This window comes from Gopherus flavomarginatus, chromosome 8, assembly GCF_025201925.1.
Source record: "Gopherus flavomarginatus isolate rGopFla2 chromosome 8, rGopFla2.mat.asm, whole genome shotgun sequence".
Classification (NCBI taxonomy): Eukaryota; Metazoa; Chordata; order Testudines; family Testudinidae; genus Gopherus; species Gopherus flavomarginatus.
In genome coordinates, this window is record NC_066624.1 from 102,478,728 (window position 1) to 102,490,704 (window position 11,977).

The 11,977-nt window shown below is 41.3% G+C and overlaps 1 protein-coding gene across 4 annotated transcripts in view; it reads right to left on the reverse strand.

Moving 5' to 3' along the window:
• Positions 1 to 10,304, reverse strand: part of TBL1XR1 (TBL1X/Y related 1) — a 171,271-nt gene extending 160,967 nt beyond the window's left edge. For 2 of the 4 annotated variants that reach the window (XM_050965987.1, XM_050965986.1), the window contains exon 1: positions 10,091 to 10,304. The gene's annotated coding sequence lies outside the window, so the exon portion shown is untranslated. The remainder of the gene's footprint in view (positions 1 to 10,090) is intronic. The other 2 variants (XM_050965991.1, XM_050965989.1) reach the window with 1 other exon arrangement.
• Between the last annotated feature and the right edge of the window lie 1,673 nt (positions 10,305 to 11,977).

The following is an 11,977-nucleotide window of genomic DNA, read 5'->3' on the forward strand; positions in this document are numbered from 1 at the left end:
GGGAAAAAAAAACTTTAAAGCTTAATACAAAAGTCTAGATTCTCCTGGAATAAGCAATGTGTGAACAGAAATGGGTGTGTTTCAAAGCACAACATTACACTGACAGGCTTTTGCCATTTATACTACTGTCAAAGCAAGCAAAGTGCAAGTCATTTTCATTCAGTCTCTCCAAGTCAAATTGCAAAAGTGCTGTCTCTCTTTTGTACTCTGAAAAAAACCAACTACCTATTCCAAAATGCAGTAGTTAGACATGGAACAAGGTGTGGGGAGCTCAACTGAGCATGCTAATAAATGCATACACAAACAGGATTTTACAGATTCCAATTACATGCCTGCAGGTTTTTCAGTTCTTCACTGGGGTCCAGCTGAAGACTGGCCCTTAATGTTAACAGTTTTGGTATCTTAAAATGACAAAAAGCAAAACATTTCAGCCCATATAACAGAAGCACTAGTACTAACAGATACCGGATATGCTAGGTGACATACCAGCAAGTCTCTGGTATGGAGCCATAGTATTAAAAGAGTTAGTCAGAAAGTGGATAACATTTATAAATTATTGCCCCCACCCTATTTTTCATCTAATTTGTCTTCAATCTTTTGATGAGCCCTAGTCAATATAAATAACATCCAGAAAGCTGCTTTTTTTACTTCATACTCCTGAGCATTCAGCATGTCTCCCTCTCATGTGATGCCTAACCAATACTGGACAGGCAAGGCCCTCAGGATAACACTGCTTGCTTAACATTTGTCCCCTCCTGTTTGAAACTCAAGAATATTCAGTGGAAATAGCTAGTAACATCCACCCGACCCACCCAAAGAGGGTGTGTTTGTTTGCCTTTGGAGCAGGTAGGAAGGCCTATCTATTCACCCAGAAGATAGAATCATAGGACCACAGGACTGGAAGGGACCTCAAAAGTCATCTAGTCCAGTTCCCTGCACTCATGACAGGACTAAGTATTATCCAGACCATCCCTGACAAGTGTTTGTCTAACCTGCTCTTAAAAATCTCCAATGATGGAGATTCCACAACCTCACTAGGCAATTTATTCCAGTGCTTAACCACCCTGACAGGAAGTTTTTCCTAATGTTCAGCCTAAGCCACCCTTGCTGCAATTTAAGCCTATTGCTTCTTGTTCTATTCTCAGAGGTTAAAGAGAACAATTTTTCCTCCCTCCTCCTTGTAACAACCTTTTAGGTACTTGAAGATGAAAAGTGGATGTTATTTATGGTGCATGGAAAGCTCAATTGGACTGTTGAATGGTCTGAGTGGGCAAGGTTTTTTTGATGGTGGAGAGTCTTTGAGAGCCTATGATATAATGAATACAGTGTGTACCGAGGAAGAAAACTCTGAGAACTTTGCATAGGTACTTGATGAACTGGAATAAATAAACCTTATAAAAATAACATAGTATGAGGATATACAGGAAGAACCAATTAACATGCATTTTGCCAACATGAAGCACATACATGCAAGGATATTTCCAGTAAGGATCCAAAGACCTTTTACAATCTACACAAGTAGCAGATGCAATAATGAAAAGACAAAGACGGGTTCTACAACTCACCCATTTACAGGCAAATATTTCCAATAATGGAGAGAGTGTCCTTAAGATAACATAAACCAAGAATTTTAATCTTTAAATTTAGCAGCAGATCTCTTTCTGCCACATCAAGCCTATCTAAAATTGCTTGGTGGGAAATTTCTTTGGAATGTATAGCCTGAGAGGTATTTCACTTTAAAACGTTGAGGTTATGTTGCTATAAACTTTCTGCTTACAAGTGCAATGAATTCAGAATTGAAACAAGAAATATCAAACACTTGCTACATGTAGGTAGGTTAACCACACACCTAAAATGAAATGAGAATCAAGTGCTATTGCTACACAATTAGCCTGTTCAAATCAAGGTGCAGCCTGTTTCTCTAATCCATATCAGGGTGTTATATTAGCAGTGAGAAATAGCTAATGTGTTGCTACCAAATATATGTTGTTACCATAACTTGTTTGGCAAGCTGTTTATTAAAGTTGATGTCAAATGTTTCTCTGCCTTTTCATTATCTACACCTGTGCAGTGAATTTTTTTTTTTTAAAAAGTCACTACAGTATTAAATTTGAAAGTACACTCTGAAAAATAGGATGTGAAAAGTTCTTGCAGATCACCACGGCAAATTCTGTATTTTTGTAAATGACATTCCAATTAAAATCTAGGTTTAAGAGCTTTTATTTAGGGATGTGTGTTTATGTTAAGGCTCCCAGCAGGAACTTCTTTAATAGAAGAAGAATGTTGACATCCATACAAAAATTAGCTATGATTCATTGTTTAATAGTAGTAGTCTCTGTACAAAACACTGCAGATTGAAGGATTTATTGCTAAATGGAGTCACCAATAATTCCCTTAACCTCATATGGGACAAATAATGCTCAAGAACTTCTAAACCTAATTTTTGTCACTGACCTCCTTTACTGCCCACACACCTAGGCTAGATCTACACTGGGGGGAGGGGGAGGGGGAGTCAACGTAAGATACGCAACTTCAGCTACATGAATAGCGTAGCTGAAGTCGGCATATCTTAGGTCAATTTACCTGGCCATGAAGATGGCGGCAAGTCGACCGCTACCACTCCCCCATCAACTCCGCTTCCGCCTTTCACCGCAGTGGAATTCTGGAGTCGACTGCAGAGCAATCGGGGATCGATTTTATCAAGTCTACACTAGACGCAATAAATTGTTCCCCATAGATGGATCACTACCCGCCAATTCGGCGGGTAGTGCGGACATATTAGACAGACAGAAAAAAAATTCATGCAGTATCAAAACTAAATCTCCCAAGCATTTCTGGCTAAACCTCAAATAGAAAGTCATCTTCTTAGCTGAGCAGATCTGGAATGTGGATTGGTATGAAAGATGGAGGCACATCTTTGCAACGATTTGTATTTCGGGGTAGGAATTTCAGATCACTCAAAGGTGGGCCAACGGTATCCCCACTGAAAGTCAATGACAAAATGCATTTGCTCCAATAGGAGCAGAGGCTAGGCCAACATAAAAAAAAAAAAATCCTACCTTTGTTGTTATCTATTTGTACAGGAAAACAAATACTTTTAGAAATCATCCTGATACCTTGATTGGCTCCTCCAAAATAAGGGACAAAAGATAACATCAGCAATTTGGCTCCGCAGTCAGGCCACTCAGCATCATTCTGGCAATAAGTGCCCTTCAATACAGTCCCTCAACTTTCCCTGCCCAACTCTTCCTTTTGAGCCACTGGGGTGTTGACATTCACCTCAAGCGTGCCTGTGTTTGCAAGAATCCCCAACTCACTTGATTTGGTGGCGGTAGGTTGCCTATCTGAAGAACATGAGCTTTAACACTGTCTGTTTGAATGTCAAGGGGACACAACGCATTCAAAAAGTTAAATTTAGGGCCTCTCAAGGCTGATGTCTACAGTCTTCGTGTCAGGCACAGCATTTAGCGCCGCTCACTCTTCAACAGTGAAGATCTGACCCATTAACTTCTCCCCTTGAATAAGACTCCAGAAATACACCGTGCTATGCAGTTTCAAGCCACTGCCAACAAACAATGCAACTGCATATGTAAAAGAAAAAGCAAAGTTTCCATAATCAGTTTGATAGTTTTAATTCATAAAATCTACAACGGTGTGATGTCAGTGGGAGTTCAACATGACCTTTAAATGCAACTTACACTACTGGGGAGGTAATTCAATAATTCTGCAGCCCCACCAATGGGTTAAAAGCAGCACTACCATCAGCTGCAAAAACAGCTGCTTGCCTGCCTCGCCAGAGGGGGTGGGGAAGCCTAATACACAGCTCCAGCAGACCAACTAAAATGTCTAGCAATGCAGTTCCAGCTATCCAAAGTAATATTCCAAAATGCTTGCTTATGGCAGACAGGTTCTTTGGAGTTTCTCTGTAATGTAGTACACAGAAAAGAGGCTGAACTGGATTTTGGATCATAAAAGAAACAAAACAAGACACCCAGGATGTTCTGTGGATTATTCTGAACTTCGATATTGATTTTGATTTACTGCTAGACATCACTCTTTTGCAACATAGCGAAAAAAAATTACAACAATGGAATAAACACTAAATTTCAAGTCACAGGCTGGGGCGGGAGGCGGGAGGCGGGGAAGAGGTGGTAGTTTTTCACTATCATGAAACCCAACAGAAATAGGACTTACAGCCTGAACTGAAGTTTGCAAAAGCCAGTTAAATACACTTAGGGCTTGATTTGCAGAGATGCTAAGCACATAGAGCTCCCACAAAACTTCAAAGTGAGCTATGGGTGCTCAGCATCTGAAAACATGATCAATGTCTACCCAAGATTTTCTCTTTTCCAAACAAAGGTGTTAATTCATACTCTTAAAAAGAAAGATTAATGCATTAAGCAGCTTCACAGTATAAGTTCATCTTTTCAGATGTCAAAACTAGGATCTTGCGTGGTGGCTCAGTAGTGGCATGGAAAACCGCTAAAGATGCATGAGTGCTGCATGTTGTGGTGTTGGTGACTCAGTAAGCAGAAATCTTCCTTCCAAGTCAGTCCTGACTAAACCCCTTCAATATGATTTTCAGCCAACGGTACCAGTTCACCTTATCTGTACAAGCACACTACTTCCCATTTAACGGTACATTCTCTAATCCGCAATGCCACTTGGACTGGTTCACATCCAATTCCTGCCACCACATCACAAGCCCAGAACAGAGGTTCATTACGAAGATAGGGAACCTAAAGAGTCTCACAAGAGCCTGGAGTAGCAGTACCAGTATCCAAATCACTGTTTTAGGAGGCATCAGGCATTATGATGCTAGAAGTCTTTCAGAGATAGCTAAAAACTAAACTTCTGACCACTCATGGTCATTAAAAATCCCTTGGCACTTTTTGCAACCAACTTCGGCCTTGTCTGAACTATGAAAAAATGCGAGATGAAATCCAAGTAAATACAAGGCAGAATGTAGTTTTCGTATGAGTTAAATGCTCGAGTTCAAGACCAGGCTCCCTGATAGTTTTGAATTCAACCTGCCAACTCACATGAAAATTACCAACTGCCTTGTCTTCACTTGGATTTCATCCCACATTAGTTAACTGGAATGGAGAGCACACCTTTTTTCATAGTGAAGAGACAGCTTCAGTGTCCTAACAAGTTACAATTAGGTAATACATTCTGCCAAAATAAATACTATATTTATACAATTGACCACAGTTAAATATTGCCAAATATTCCTGCAAGAATTACATGGTGGCCTATCTTTGTGATTATATCACAGTGACATTCTTCCATTTTTCAGAACTTCATTGTGTTGCCCATTTTTCTGAGTTAAAATAACTCAGTTAACTAACTTTTTATTTTGTAATAAAGGCACAAGTACCTACGGTTATGCCTACAAAGGACCATAAAGTCTTATTCTTTTTGTGACTGTTGTTCCTGTTCTTAAAAAAAAAAAGTTTAAAATATTTGACTATTTTTGACATTTGACCAATATTTCACCAGTTAATTGACCAACTATTTTTGCACCAGTCAAATGCCCAACCCTGCAGACTCTCCTGAAGCTTCACCTGGATAAAACATTTTCAACTTATTATCTTGCCATATTTTATCTCACAGGGCTACATTTTCATGATGGGTTAAGCAGTCCCCCATCTACCTTGAGATCTTCAGATGAAACACAGTCTGTGAAAAACCAGTTGTTATCTCTAAGTTTCTTTATGGAAACTAAAATAATTTAAACAAAAGAACATCACACTGAAGTGTTCAGAAAGTTGCACATGGGGAAGCCAAGATTTTTGGTGGATCCTGAGCCTACAAAAGGAAATCAGGAGCTACTATTCCTTTATCAGCTATTCATTTGAAGATGTGATATTTTATACTTAGAGCCCTACCAAATTCAAGGCCATGAAAAATGCATCACGGACCGTGAAATCTGGTCTCCTCCAGTGAAATCTAGTCTTGTGTGTGCTTTTACTTTATATCATACATATTTCATGAGGGAGACCAGCGTTTCTCAAATTGGGGGTCCTGACCCGAAAAGGAGTTGTAGGGGGGAGGTGGCGCGCAAGGTTATTTTAGGAGGGTCACAGTATTGCCATCTATACTTCTGTGCTGCTTTCAGAGCTTGGCAACCACAGAGCGGCAACAGTTGGCCAGGCACCCAGCTCTGAAGGCAGCTCCCTGCCAGTAGCAGCACAGAAATAAAGGTGGCAATATCATACCATGCCACCCTTATTTCTATTCTGCTTCCTTCAGAGCTAGGCAGCTGGAGAGTGGTGGCTGCTGACTGAGGGCCCAGCTCCACAGACAGCAGCACAGAAGTAAAGATAGCAATACCACACCATGCCACTGTTACTTCTGCACTGCAGCTGGTGGGGCGCTACTTTCAGAGCTGGGCTCCCAGCCAGCAACCACTGCTCTGCAGCTGCCCAGCTCCAAGGCAACGCCACCACCAGCTGCTGCACAGAAGTAAGTGTAGCAGTATCACATACATACACCCTGCAATAACCCTGTGGACCACTCCCCCGTACACACACACACACACACACCTTTTTGGGTCAGGATTCCTACAATTACAACCCCATGAAATTTCAGATTTAAATAGCTGAAATCATGAAATTCACAATTTTAAAAATCCTATGACTGTGAAATTTGACCAAAATGCACGGTGAATTTGGTAAGGTCCTATTTATACAGCAATGCCACACACGAAAATTTATTTATTCAACATGCGGTCATTCAAAAGGTCCACCAGTCATGTCATTCACCTTTTAATGAGCTCTACACTCACCAAATACTAGTTCAGAAGAATTTTTACCCTATCAACAGAAATAACAAGCAACAAGCAGTAAATATATTCTTTTGGTAGGAATTAATTGTACTCATCAAAAAAGTCATCTCTCTTCTCTCTCTCTCTCTCACACACACACACACAAATATAGTTTACAGAAATTATAGTTAATACCCTGATCCTGCAAACACTCTCATGATCAACTTTATGCACATATACAGACCCCATTCAAGTTAAGGTAGTCACAGATGTGCTTAAAATTAAGCATATGCATTGTATTTGCAGAATTTCTGACTTCAGTGTGGGTCTGTCCAGATGGAACCTCTTGTAGGATGGGGTCTTAATTTGCTTCTATAACATTTATAAAACAGTGGGCATCTGACTTTAATGTGAACTCCTGTGTAAATAACCATTCAATTTACTTTACATGCACTTGGATCTGTTCTTCCTCAATGAAAAACTTAACTGAAAATAAAGTGAATATACACACACACAAAAAATATATACATATTCGTGTTCTGACCATTTCAACTTACTCCATCCAGCTCCTCACGTTTGTAGGATTTAACAATATTCTCTACCATCACATCTGAGTGATAAGAATTACAGAGTCACAAGTAAAGTTTTACAATACTGAGCACTTTATAATGCCTTATAACTTCAAACTAATGTACGAAACATCTATCATTGGAAGAAATAAAAGCAGCATTTGTAAAAATTTTCTTTCAGAAAAAAATTAACTGCTTTTTTTCTTTGGGGGGGGGGGGGAAGAGAATCTTGACCAGCAAATAGGTGTAATAATTTTGATCAGCATTTATTACTCTCAACGAAGCAGGGAAACATTTAAATGAACAAAATCAACTGTAAACTCTTGTATATTCTAAAATTACAAACTCAAGTCCCAACTACTTTTACATGTTTAAAATTGTATTTTCTTCCCTTCCCTTATGGAGTGAACACTAAATATTTTCCAGGTGTTCAGAATATATTTTGGGAGACCTGCCACAAAGTTCCCAAGATACAATCCCATATGAACCATGTGGTCATGGAGACAAGCCTGCACTTCCCTAACAAACTTTAAGAGACCATGAGAGTGTAGTCTCAGGTGACCTGTGATTACTAATAAAATACAGTGCTATTTCATTAGATCTTAACCAAAAGAAAAAATTAATCACTTTGGGAAACCATAGAATGTTTATTATTTACATAACACCAACAGCATACTAAGCAGATTTACCTTGACAGTAAAGCTTTTTATAAATCTCAGGCTCTAATCCTTCAAACACCTAAACACATGCTTAACTTTAAGCTCATGAATAGTCTCATTAAAACCAATGGGACTACTCATATGGTTGAAGTTAAGCACCTGCATAAGTGTTTCCAGGATCTGAGCCTTAATAAGTTTGAACGATATGCTGAAAAGATAAATATGGAGATGTCCAAACTAAGGCCAGACATCTAAGCTTTTGCAAAGTTCACTGCACAATCAAGGCCCAAAACTTGGACAGTCCTAAAACTTCAGGCATTATTCAAAATCCAAACCTGAATTCTGTCAGTAGCACCTCTCTCTATGTAGGCTCTACCTAAAGCCCAAGGTTAGTATCCAGAGAGTGTGGCCCATCTATAATAAAGACCCTTCCCTTGTTAATATGCTTTGTGATGTTCTCAAATATCTATTTTATATACTAAGGTATCAGCAATCAGGCTCAGCTAATTTTTATGTGACAATACTGAATTTTCCAGATCACGACTCTTTACCTCCCATGCCTTAACAGCAAAGAATTGAGTATATTTTGTGATCGCTTCCATAAATCAGTTAAGTCTTGATTTATACAGACAGCAAAATGAGGATGTTGGGTACATCTGATAGTAAAAACTCTATGAGCAAACTTCACTCTGCAATCCAACACAGCAACCTACAGATGAAACTTATCTTGAAAACTCAACATGCAATCTCAAGCAACAAGACTCTGCCATTAAGCACAACTAAGGCTCGCTCTCTCTCTCAAAAGAGACTTTTTTATAAGTTTTCCTTAAAAGGGAATTTGGTGATGAAAACTGAACTCACCTGGAACAACTTCAATGTACAATTTAACCCCATTAAATAGTATAATGAACTACATACTTTGTATTTACAATGGATAAATATATTCAATTAACAGCACAGAAAAAAAACATATAACGTAGGCATTAAGGTCTTTTTGAAAATATAGGATGCACAGAACAAGATTGCCTGCTTCATTTTGGATATTTGATACTATTAAGTTAAAAAAAATATACAGCCCATTAACAGGTATAAAAGGCTTATTTCCATAACTAGGGCCCATGTTTTGTCTTTTACATGTGGCCCTTACCCTGTAAAAGAAGATGTGATCATGTTCCACCCAGAATTTAACAGGAAACTGATCAACAATAACTTTGGCACTTTACACTTTAAAAAAAAAATACATATACAGATGTTTTCTTCTCTTAACTCCAGGGCTACATCTCCAGGGGAGTTAAAAAGGAAACACATCCCTCTAAGCTACAAATGAAAACAACATACACAGTCGAAAAGAAAGGAAATTAAAAAAAAAAATCACACAGAGGAAAGTATGGACACAGATTCCCCTCCCCCACTCCAGCATGAGTTCAGACACAAGCACATTTCTCCCCCAGCTTTTCTTAACATTATGCATTGCAGACACAAACCATAAACCGACTGCAAAATAAATACAGACCTAAGGTCACACTTTGGGGTGGTCTTCCCCCCTTCCCTCCCGGTTTTAGAAATAGTAAATATGCACGGGGGGGGGAAGGGAGGGAGGATTCTTCTTTACAAAAATCAGGCTAAAAATAGGCTATAAACCAGCCTGCCTCATGATGGCTCCTTGATTCAATTTGCTGCAAATTCTTTTTTCCTTAAAGCCTTTAAAATAAAATCCAAAGGGAGGGGGAGGGGAGAAATAAGAAAGGGGGAAGAGGGGCCAGAAAGCCCCCTCCCACAAGCTTTAAAAAGAGGTGCCATTTACAATTAAAACCACTAGCTCCCAAAAATACATTTCATTAAAAAAAACACAGGGACCCAAGTTGAAAAATAAAGACATGTTACACTTGTGCCCATCCCCCACCCCAACTAGCACAGACCAACACAGCTCCCTCCCCCCAGCCCTGATCACTTCCCCAAAGCCCTCCCAGCCTCGCCCCCCCCCCGCCAAAGCTCCATCATAACCCCCCCTTGGATGCACTTGATCCAGCCCAGGAGAAGTAAATGCTGGTGCAAAATACAAAACACACACACACAACACCCCAAGTCCTTACCTGGTAGCTGATGGCTGAGTGGCTGCTTTTGCCCTCCCCCCTTTTCCTTTGCAATGGAGGCAAAAGAAATGCACCCTGGGCTTCCTCCTCTTTACACAGCTAGAGACACATACACGCTCCCTCTCAGCTGAGGTGCCCACTCCAAGCAAAAAAAACACACTAGAAAAGGGGGGGGATAAATAGCCACCCAGCAGTGCTGTGATAGTCAATGATATCCCGGGCGGGGGGGGGGGGGCAGTACTATCTGTGTGTGTGTGTGATTTAGATGGAAGAGGAATCGAGGCAGAATGTAAAAGCTGTTACTAAGGGAAGGAGCCAAACGGTTCGGAGCAGCCAACGGCTCTCAGACGCTCCGCGCTGGGGGAGAGCGGGGTGGCCAGCCGCACGGAAATGAGAGCGAGAGACGGGGAAGGTGGAGAGAGGCAGGGCGGCCGGCTGCTGCACAGCACAACCAGCCTCCAGCTGGGGGGGCCTGGGGGGGAGGGGAGACCCTCCCCTTTTCACACACCCTCCCCCACACCAGGCTGCTTTAGGATTCGACATGGACGAGCCACCAGGAGGGTGTAAAGCGGGGCCAGGGGTGGGTGGGGACAAGTGGGGTTCCCTGACAGGGGAGAGAGACACCTTCCTCCCCCACCTTCCCTGTTACACCCATTCCCAGCACCTGGCAGCAAGCTGCACGAGGCCATATGGCCAGGCAGGGCTCCTGTATTGTGATGCATTATGCTCCCCACCAGCTAAGCAAGCAGGAGAGGGGGACACCGAGGGGCAGTGGGGTGAGGGATGACCCTCCTTCTTCGTGCCCTCTCGCAGCCCCTTCCATAAAGCAATATTGCCAGGCGCTGTTTATTATTAAGTATATACAGACTGCCAGCAAAGCAAACAGCGGGGTGAGGACAGGGGGACACAAGGGTCCAATACACTGAAGGGAGACCCTCCCTCTTCACAAACACACACACCTTGCAGCAAGCTGTATCCGGCAGTATTGCCTGGGGTTGTTTTGTTATTAAGAACATACAAAGCAAAGCAAGCAGTGTGCATGGAGGGGGAAGCATTCAGGGAGAGACCCTCCCCTGCCTCCAGGAACACACACTCCCAAGGCCTGGCAACACTTTACACTAAGCCACAGTGCCAGGTGGTGTTGTCTTATTATGAATGATGTACAAACCATCAGCAGCCAGAAAAGCAAGCAAGGAGGAGTGGGGGTGGACGCTGGGGTTCCAGTCCAGAAAGAGATACATTCCCTTAAGAATATGCTCATGCACCCAGGCGGCCATAAAACAGCCTACACAGGGCAATAACGCTGGGTAGTGTGGTTTTATTGTTAATCATATTTTAAGCACCTCCAGAATATGTTTCCTGTCTGATGCACTTACATAACATTAGCATTTGGCATGTATATAATGCCTTATTGTTTTAAAGACTTTTCTTTTTTTTATCACTAACAATGGCATTTGAGCCCCGATCCTACAATTGGTTCTGAATGGGCTGATTCCAGGGCTCCACCCATGCTCAGGGGAGCACCTGCCTGGATCCAATTGCATCAGGGTACAGCTTCCTTGTTTAATATAAAATGCCTTATTGATAATAATGCGTAGCCCCACGCGTGTTGTTTGTTTTAGGATGCTTTAATACTATTTAGCATTTATATCACAGGGGGGTTTTAAAGTAAGCTTCATTAATGTGAATCGTATTCATTCTTGCACTTTGCTTTACATTTTAAAGCACTTTGTGAACCACACCGACAGGCCCTGATCCTGCAATCAAATCTGCGTGTGCAGAAGTTTGAGCCCACACAAAGCTCTACTCCCTACAAACCTCAGATGGAGCAGACTGCAGGATCAGGGGCAAGGGTGAAATTCATACCGCTGGGGAGTGTATTCATGA